This window comes from Neolamprologus multifasciatus, chromosome 7 (assembly GCF_963576455.1).
Source record: "Neolamprologus multifasciatus chromosome 7, fNeoMul1.2, whole genome shotgun sequence".
Lineage (NCBI taxonomy): Eukaryota > Metazoa > Chordata > Actinopteri > Cichliformes > Cichlidae > Neolamprologus > Neolamprologus multifasciatus.
In genome coordinates, this window is record NC_140445.1 from 33,122,915 (window position 1) to 33,132,669 (window position 9,755).

At 38.9% G+C, this 9,755-nt stretch overlaps 1 long non-coding RNA gene across 1 annotated transcript; it reads right to left on the minus strand.

Moving 5' to 3' along the window:
• Window positions 1–388: 388 nt before the first annotated feature.
• Window positions 389–2,636, minus strand: LOC146514606 (uncharacterized). Its single transcript, XR_014875500.1, has 3 exons — window positions 2,381–2,636; window positions 1,701–1,804; window positions 389–1,509 (listed from the first exon to the last, which is right to left on the minus strand). It is a non-coding gene; the product is annotated as an uncharacterized LOC146514606 (long non-coding RNA).
• Between the last annotated feature and the right edge of the window lie 7,119 nt (window positions 2,637–9,755).

Below are 9,755 nucleotides of genomic sequence, written 5' to 3' on the forward strand. Positions count from 1 at the left end.
ACTGGGCAATATGGACTTAAAATCCTATCATGACATTTTGTGGTATTTTTTACGATAACAATAAGTCTGTGAAGGTTCTCAGTCATCCAGGTCATCGTAGTCTAAGGCACTTGGAAAGAAAAGTGAAGCTTCTTCGGATGAGAGATGAAACGTCTTCAAGCAACTTAAAGAAGTCCAGACGCTTTTCTTTCCAAGCTTCTTAACAATAAGAGTTACAATAAAAGATCATAATAGTATTTTTGCCTATAAATCTATCAATGCAGCCTCACAAATACAAATACTGCAAATTAAATTTGGCAAATGTGCTATTTAGACAAACCAGCAGTTATTTATCTTGTTGAATTGATGATAAGTTTGACATAAATGGAAGTAATAGTCTCAACTAAATTATCATATTTTTTTTTAGAGGTTTGAAAGCAGTCTATCATTTTAATCACATAGGACATGTGTTATCACAATATTGATAAGCGATGCAATAAGTGCCCAGCCCTACAGAAGATGCATTAAAATTTATTTAGGTTTGGTGTGTCTCATTTTTTGTGTGTAGTAAATAAATTGGTCAAATGACCTGAAAGCAATTATAGTCATCATTCATAAATCAAAAATCATTCATTTTACATAAATTTATTAATTTATAAATAGGAGATGCATTGAAATAAAATTGGTGCGTCTCATTGCTTAGGACTGATTTGGTGTCAATTTGTCCTTTGTGAAATTTACTGATGTTCCCTAAGAGCGCTGCTTTATCCACTGTGTCAATGGCGCTCTCAGTGTAATGTGATTACACTGTGAATCCATATACGTGTACCTCTTATACATGTTGCCTTTAGGGTTCAGCACTGCCCTCCATCAGCCTCACTCCATGCATTTTTGCACATTTATGGCCAATAACATTAAACATGTAACACACATTCGTCAAATAAATGAGGTAGTCTGCATCAAGTCATCATCTGTATTACATGTGTAATCAAACATGTACGTTGGCAATTTAGAGAAACAGCAGTGGGATTGCGCATGTGTGTGTCCGCGGTGAGACACAGCATCATCATTGCCTCCGCTTAGCGTTTTACCTTGTATTTGAACAGAAAATCCGTAATGACAGCAATTTTGACCATAAAAATATTGAAATCACACAGAAAGCAAATTTAAAATCTAGTGTACAAATTGAATTTCTCTTTTGTTAGTATTTTACTTCTCATTAAGGTGCCTCACTTGACTGCATGTCACTGATTCACATGTATCTACAAAATATTCAAATATACACATATTCAGTTGAAAATAAATTCTGATTAATGACAGACACAGAAGTTGAAGAAGCATTCAAATAATTTCAGAGCTCAATCAAGGTCAACTAAAATGCATACCCCATCCATGGCTGCCATGATTAAGTTTAGCTGTTCCCCCCTTCTTTTTGAACACTCTAAGAAGGTGGTCAGCATAGTGGTCCAGCTTGGCCATGAAAGTCGACAACAAAGGGACCATGGTGATGCGGGCGAACTCTGCAACAACCTGAAATATATTAAAAATTACAACTAGAGAGTATTCTCTATTAATGTTATTAGAGGCCACATGCAAGAATGATACAACTTTCAGTCAAACATTTTGTATCTTTTAAAATTAACAATTTACAATACTTTGTTCTTCTTCAAATACAAGTTCTTATGAAAATGAGTTGCAATAACAAAGTTAGTAAGAATTACCTCAGTCTCTGAAAACAGGGCAGGCCATCTGTTTTTGATCTCTGCAAAGAATGGCATGTCTTTGATGATTTCCTGTCTTCGGTAGCGATGATAGCCAATGGAAACTGATACAAGGAGTTAAATGCATTATATATAACAGTATTACACATTATTCTGCACTTCAATGACAACAGAAGAACGCATGTCTTATACTTTACAAATCAAACTGTTAATCGCTTAAATCCCTGCATTTGACACTAAACCAGAAATCAACATGGAGTCGAATTCTTTCAAACAATGTAGCAACTTAATTGAGGCACATTTCTAAAATACACTATACATTCATTTCATTCTTCAAACTACAGGATCGCTGGCGCTCCCGGTGGTCATTACTGATGTCAGGGAGCAGGTGCGGTAGATGTTGGGAGTAATTTTAAAACTGTCGGTCTTAGTAGGCAAGTCTCACCTTAACAGGAATCGTAAAAGATTTTGGAAAATTACACCGAAGCAGGTTCAACACTATTTGTTAAATGTCTTCATACTTCTAACACGTGAGAGAGGTATACAAGCTAGTGTTAAAAGATTTACCAGGCATCATTTGTTTAAAAAAAAATAAATGCAAAAGTATTCCCGAAAGTGTCAGATGTTTATCAGCTAGTATACATTAATCAAATTTGTAATCCTTAAATTGTTGTACTTACCAAATAATCATCAGATGGCGATGGATTCTATCCAGGATACTAAGCATATGCAAGTCTCAGTTGAAAATGGCGGATGATCAAACTTCCACACTGCACATGTGCAAACTCAGAAGTAGAGCCTATTAGGACAATCCTCTTTAAATTAAAGTGCTCTTCATTTTAAATGAACTTTTTACGTTGGATTTAATTTATTGCATTTTGTTGTATTGAAATCTTATGTTGTTAATTAAATTCAAAACAACATACTTGTGTTTAAAGTTAAAAATCAATTGGTGGCATTAGTTTTAACATAAAACATTATGTAACATTTACATAATGCTACCACCATCAATGTGTCATTTCTTAGAGTGTACAAGTTGAAGAATTTTGGACCCAAAACTGACCCTTGGGGTACACCACAAGCAATGTCCATACATAAGGAACAACCACCATTTATTTTCACAAACTGCTTTCTGTCACTTAAATAACTCTGGACCCAATCTAAAACTACCCCTCTGACACCATAACGTTCCAGTTTTCTTATTAATATATCATGATCTATAGTGTCAAATGCCTTTGTCAAGTCTATGAATAACCCAGCCACATATTGCTTTTTGTCTATGGAATTTGTGATGTATTCTATTGAATCTAATAGTGCCAATGATGTTGATCTGCTTGATCTGAATCCGTACTGACTCTCAGTGAGTAGTTTATGTTTATCTGTAAATTTTTCCAGTCGGTTTTTAAACAGTTTTTCAAGAACTTTTGAGAATTGAGGTAGTAAAGAGACGGGCCTGTAGTTTGTGAAATGGTGTTTGTTTCCAGATTTGTATAGAGGTATAACTTTTGCTATTTTCATTCTGTCTGGAAATCGACCAGTTTGAAATGATAAATTACAGATGTATGTAAATGGTTTTATAATAGCCTCAATGACTCTTTTAACCACTATCATATCAATATCATTACAATCCAAAGATTTCTGATTTTTACATTTTTTGACAATTTCAAAAACTTCACTTTCATCAATGGCTGTGAGAAACATAGAATATGGATTTCTGTCTATCAGTGTATCTGGTTTTTCCTGTGCTTTCCCAGGATGAGTGATTGTTCTTGCTAAATTTGCGTTCTTTGCAAAACTTTTCAAGCTCCATGAATTGGACAGGGTGCATCAGTGCACAGCCATTTTCAGATCTTTCCAGAGATATTCAAGTTCAAGTTTGGGCTCTGGCTCGGCCAGAACATTCACAGAGGGGTCCCAAAACCACTCCATTGGTATCTTGGCTGTGTGCTTTTGTTTGAGCTTGAATAGTCTCCCAGTTCCTGATGCTGAAAAACATTCCCTCAGCATGATTTTTTTTTTTCCCTTTCTCTCACCCGCCCTTTTTTCCGCTAAACTCCGCACGCGCGGCCTGTACTTTGCGCTGGGCAGAGGGGGGAGGGGCGTTAGTTACACTCGCAGTAGCACAGGAACAGAGCCAGAGAGAAAGAGAGCGAGGGACAACAACGTCACATTAGAAAGGTATAGTAATCATCCACTATTTTCAGTTGCAGATGATAAAGGATTCAGAAAACATGCAGGCCCATATGACAGAGAATGTGCATCTTCTTTTTGTTTTAATATTTTAATTTATATTTAATTGTGTTGTGGTTTGCAGTGTTTTGTGTTGTTTCACGTTAAATTTGTTTAAAAGGAAAAAGCTGAAAATTTAAATAGTTAAAAGTTTAAAATGTTAATAGTTGTTTTTTGTATTATATGATTTATTTATTACATTTTATGTGGAGTGAATAAATAAAAGTATATTTACAGTGGCCCTTAGAGACAAAGCACGTACAAACCCCAACACACGTACAAACTCCTAAGCATGTACTACGGTGGCCCCTAGAGACAAAGCACGTACAAACTCCAAAACACTTGCAAACTCCAAAACACTTGCAAACTCCAAAACACATGCAAACTCCAAAACACTTGCAAACTCCAAAACACATGCAAACTCCAAAACACAACGGAAGTGCTCCAGGACGCTAGGGGCAGTGTTGAGCTTTTGTTACCTAGTAACTACACAAGCCAGGATGTACCAATGACCGGATTTGGGGTCTGCAGCCTTAAAGTCCGCATTTTAAGGCCGATTACGTCACAGCGACACGACGAAGGCTGTCCCAATTCAAAGGCTGCTCGAAATGCGGCCCTCAAATGCGTCCTTAATTTCCCTGAATTTTAAGAATGGGTCGCTGTAGCCTTCATGGCCCAACATATCCCAGATTTCATAGCTCGCCTGTGGTGTGGATAATTTTGCCGAAAAAAACGGCTGAAGCGGAGCCGCCAAGAGTAAACTTTCAGAAGTAAGTACTGAATATTATGTCACTTATTTATGCGCAAATGTTTTTTATAATGAAGAACATTAAAACATTACTGTTGGCCACATGTCGGGAAAGTTATGTGACATTAGCGATGTTTGTACTAACTTGGTTTTAAAGCCTTTACTCCAAAATATACGCCGTTCAATAGTTGACTTTAATCTTACAGAGAATGTGATGATTTTATGGATAATTAAAGTCAGTCATATATCCACAAACACAACAGGCTGAAAGTCAGTGATGCTGCTCGGTTTGCAGTCCTGAATATCACGGCACAAGCAGGATTCACTGCACTGTTAATGTTAGCTATGTTATATTGCTGCCACTGTTCGGTGGTGTAGAGCCAAACGGACTTTAACGTGTGTTTGAACGAGCTGACGGTTCACTCGTTAAGCTGAAAGAAAGGTGCTTTAATCACAGGAGTCACACACGTGTCCACTGTACCATCTGGGAACTCTTCTTGTTTCGTAATAACACAGTCCTCCTTCTTTTGTGCTGTTTTGTAGCAGTGTATACACCTGAGGCTGTCACCTGTCTGTCTGTCCTGCACTCTCTCTCTTTTTCTTTCTCTCTGATTGTGTAATAAAAGTATGAACATGTATTTATAAGTTACATTTGTGTTTGAATCCTGCAGCTTATCACGCATTTGATTTCCATGTGTGACAACTGCAAGTGTCCAGAGTGAGGACAGACTGAGGGACTCACTGCTGCACATCATCTGTGAGGCTTTGCACCCCTGATGATCCACCAGGACTCAGCAGTGTGTGAGGAAGAGGAGGAGGAAGAGCCAGCAGCAGCTGACAGATGGAGAGAATAGACAGACTGTTCCCTGTTTGTGAAGGACTGCTAGGAAAGTTTAACATAACTAATTGTCTGTCCTGAATCAGTCTTATTAGGTAATGTTCAAATAATTTTATCATTCCAGTGTTTGCAGTGTGGGAGAAAGTACTCAGGGCCTTCAAGTTACACACTATGAAAGGAAGAAACAAGTTTAATATTCAGAAACCTAAAGTATGTATCAGCAGCTGAATGGACCTAAAAATAAATGTTTGTTTCAGTTCTATGAAGCTTTGAGTATTTTGGATTAGTAGCAGTGCTGTGTTTGTTGCATCATATTGCTGTAATTGTTTATATGCTTTATATATTCTGAGGTAAGTTGATCTATAGTGTTACATCATATTCTATAATGATGCTATGTGTTTGTATACTTTCTGCCCAGTTTGACCCATTTAGCAGAAGTCAGCCTGTTTAAGGCTCTGATATCTATTCTGTATGACTTAAAGCAGTTATGACATGGTCTGATTTTCTCACCCAATAAAGGAATATTCAATATATCAGTCTACTCTTCATTTTATCAGAAACAGTTATCACAGCTCATATAATTTCTTTTTACACACGTATGTAAGCAATGAGCCAAATTTAGTAATGCCAACATACTGAAGGAACAACATTTCTCTCTTATATATGATACACCTATATATGCACTGTCAAAGATACTTGTCTTTGAGTGAAGATTTAAGGTGATAAGACCTATAAATAACTGCAACTTGAATCTACTGTGGCTCAGTATTTGACACAGAGTTCATGTTCACTGCTGTAATAGCTAATAATGATTAATATAATAACTATAATATTGGCCATATTATATTTACATTACCAAAGTGATATGACTTTAGTCTCATGAACAACATTAGCTAATTGTTATTTACTAACTAATCTTAAATGACTGTTCAGTACAGAAATGAAGCCCAAAAATCATGTTTTACTGTCCTGTGGTCTCAACCTCAGATACTTATCAAATCACACAAAGCTCTTGTAGAAACAAACAAACAAATGAACAAAATGTGTTTTCCTTCATTTCTGTCAAACAAAATTGTATGACACGTTACCAGCGGTTAGTATCATGGTTGCTAGGCAACCTGGGAAGCGCGACAGAGACTAGACCGTCCCATACAGACAAACTTGCCGTTTATTTTGCAAATCGAGCTCAACACTGCCCCTAGCGTCCTGGAGCACTTCCGTTGTGTTTTGGAATTTGCATGTGCTTTGGGGTTTGCATGTGTTTTGGAGTTTGCAAGTGTTTTGGAGTTTGCATGTGTTTTGGAGTTTGCATGTGTTTTGGAGTTTGCAAGTGTTTTGGCATTTGCATGTGTTTTGGAGTTTGCAAGTGTTTTGGAGTTTGCAAGTGTTTTGGAGTTTGCATGTGTTTTGGAGTTTGCAAGTGTTTTGGAGTTTGTACGTGCTTTGTCTCTAGGGGCCACCGTAATGTACAAACTCCAAAACGTGTAAAAACTCAGACACACTTACAAACCCTGAAGCATGTACAAACTCCAAAACACGTAAAAACTCAGAAGCACGTACAAACTCCAAAACACGTAAAAACTCAGAAGCACGTACAAAACACAACAGAAGTGCTCCAGGATGCTAGGATGCAGTGTTGAGCTTTTGTTACCTAGTGGCTACACAAGCCAGGAAGTATCAACAACCGGATTTGGTGTGTGGTAGTAACAGGTAAATGAATTTTTTTTAAATTATTTGAATAAATATGAGTGCTTGTCTATAAATACACAAACAATACACACATGCTTTCTATTGTGTAATTTAAGTGATCTGGGTAGCTCTGTTTTGGAAGTTCAGTTAACATTAGAAATGTGTTTTGGAGTTTGTACGTGCTTTTTGGAGTTTGTATATGCTTTAGAGTTTGTACGTGATTTGTCTCTAGGGGCCATATATAAACATATATAAATAAAACCACTTTTTTTACATTAGTAATTCCTTTTCTGCATAATTTTATATTATTGTTAATGATTAAATAATTAAAAGCAACAAAACAACCTGAAGAGCCGGTTCGGAGCCGAAAGAGCCGGCTCTTTTTAGTGAGCCGAACCGAAAGAGCCGGATCTCTAAAAAGAGCCGGAAATCCCATCACTAATCTCTTGATTTTTCCCATGTCAAAGAAACAGGCTCTGTGTTTTGCCTTATATGCATCCACAGCTGTGCCACCAAATTTACTCACATGGACTCTACTAACCTATCAGAAGCTTCTTCAGCTCAGAATGGAATCGTCTGCAGTTTTCTTATTAATTAACAACAAACTTAGTGTATATGTAGTCCTAAATTTGATGAAAGTGATAAAAAATAGACAGCTCTCTCTCTTTATTCTGACATTTAACTAATTCAAAAGATATTTCAATATTTATTTATCTAAAACAAAACAAGTTTACTCTAAATTCATGTTTAACAGTAAAAAAAAAAAAATCGTTTCATGTTTTTTCCCCTAAAGTGTATGTAAATATCTGGGTTCAACTGTGAATATACTGCTGTGTATTGAAATCCCTCTTGTTTTGCATAGAAATATACTGAACAACATACAAAGCATAATATATAAAATAACATCTACTTTTTTTTTTTCTTTGAAAGCTAAGACTCTCTCTAAAAAAAAAACAAAAAACAGCATTGTTGTTGATCGGCTTTTCATTTTGCCATTTGTTGATTAACTCAAGTAACGTAATATTGGTCAAGTGATCAGTTTGGTATCAATCTTTTGTGATACACCGTCATATTTACATTATTTGTACAGTGCGAATGATTTGCTTTGGTACCTGGTCAAACTTAAGCTCTCCTCTGTCTGCCTGGCTGCGCTTCTCCTACAGCAAACTCACAGGCAGCAGCTTCTCCCCCCTCGCTCACATGCGTAAGTGCTGTGCTCAGCTGCCTAGTGCTGAGTTCGGATCATACCAAAATTAGGGGGAATTTACGACTGTGCGCTATGCGCTTCGAATATTGTGTGTAGTTTTTGTTTTATACAGTTTTCAGTCAGGCATCTAACTATGAAACAAATTACACTCCAAAAGACCCCGGGCTTCTGAAAAAAATGACCCGGGCTTAAGCCCAGTAAGCCACCCCCCTGCTTCGCCGATGGTTGACTCCAAATCTCCCGACCACTATGTCGATCTGAGACAGCAAGACCGAGACAGCGAGACCAAGACAAGACCGAGGGATCCGAGACCAAGACAAGACCAAGACCAAAGTCCGTTGAGACCAAGACAAGACCAAGACCACGTAAAAGTGGTCTTGGTCTTGTCTTGGTCTCATCCAACTCTAGTATCTAGTTTTACTTCCCCTTGTCTCATTATATCTGATTAAGCTGGGAATACACTATGCGATTTTTGGCCCATTTTGAGACGATTTTTCAGTCGTGTTGTGGAGGTAAACACAGATGACACGAGAGCTCTCGATTGACACTGCTCGTTTATTACTCATCACCACACAACTGAACACTTTTCCCTCCAAAACACAGCAACAACACTTCCTGAGAACTGGGTGTGAGTGGAGCCCTCCAGTGGTCCACCACACATGCCCCCCCCCCCCCGAACACCCAGTAGGGTTATCTCCTAGTCCAGAACCCTTGCTTTAATTAAACGTCCAGAACGGCTGGACCGGGGAGGTGGACAGCTGGCGGAGGGGAAACGAGCCTGAGGGCCAGGCTGGCGTGGGCGGTCAGGAAAAACTGAAGATAGCTCGGGCCCCGCCAGGTCGGGGGCGCTCCCAGAGGAAGAAGCAGGGTTGTCCAGTCCAGTGGAAGGCGGGCGGCCACAGCGGGGGGCCTGAGCCGGCACCACCTGATCATCCAGAAGCACATGTGCTGGTTTAAGTCTGTCAATAGAAACAGCCTCCTGTCGACCCCCAAAATCCAAAAGGAAATGCTTCCAGCCGGTTGAATAACCCTAAAGGGGCCGTCATACAGTGGACGCAGCGGAGGCCTATGAGCGTCATGCCTGACAAAAACAAACTGCGAAGAGTCCAACGACCTTGGAACAAAGGTGTCGGGCACACAATGGTGCACTGGGCCAGGAAGAGAAAACGAGTCTCTTGGGGGACGGAGAGACAGCACAGATGGAGCGAAGCACGGGGGTGGGCTCTCAGGCAAGAATTCCCCAGGGACCCGGAGGGGCTGACCGAGGACAAGTTCAGCCAGGGAAACCCCAAAGTCTTCTTTAACCGCGCAGCGTAACCCCAGTAAAACCCATGGAAGGCGGTC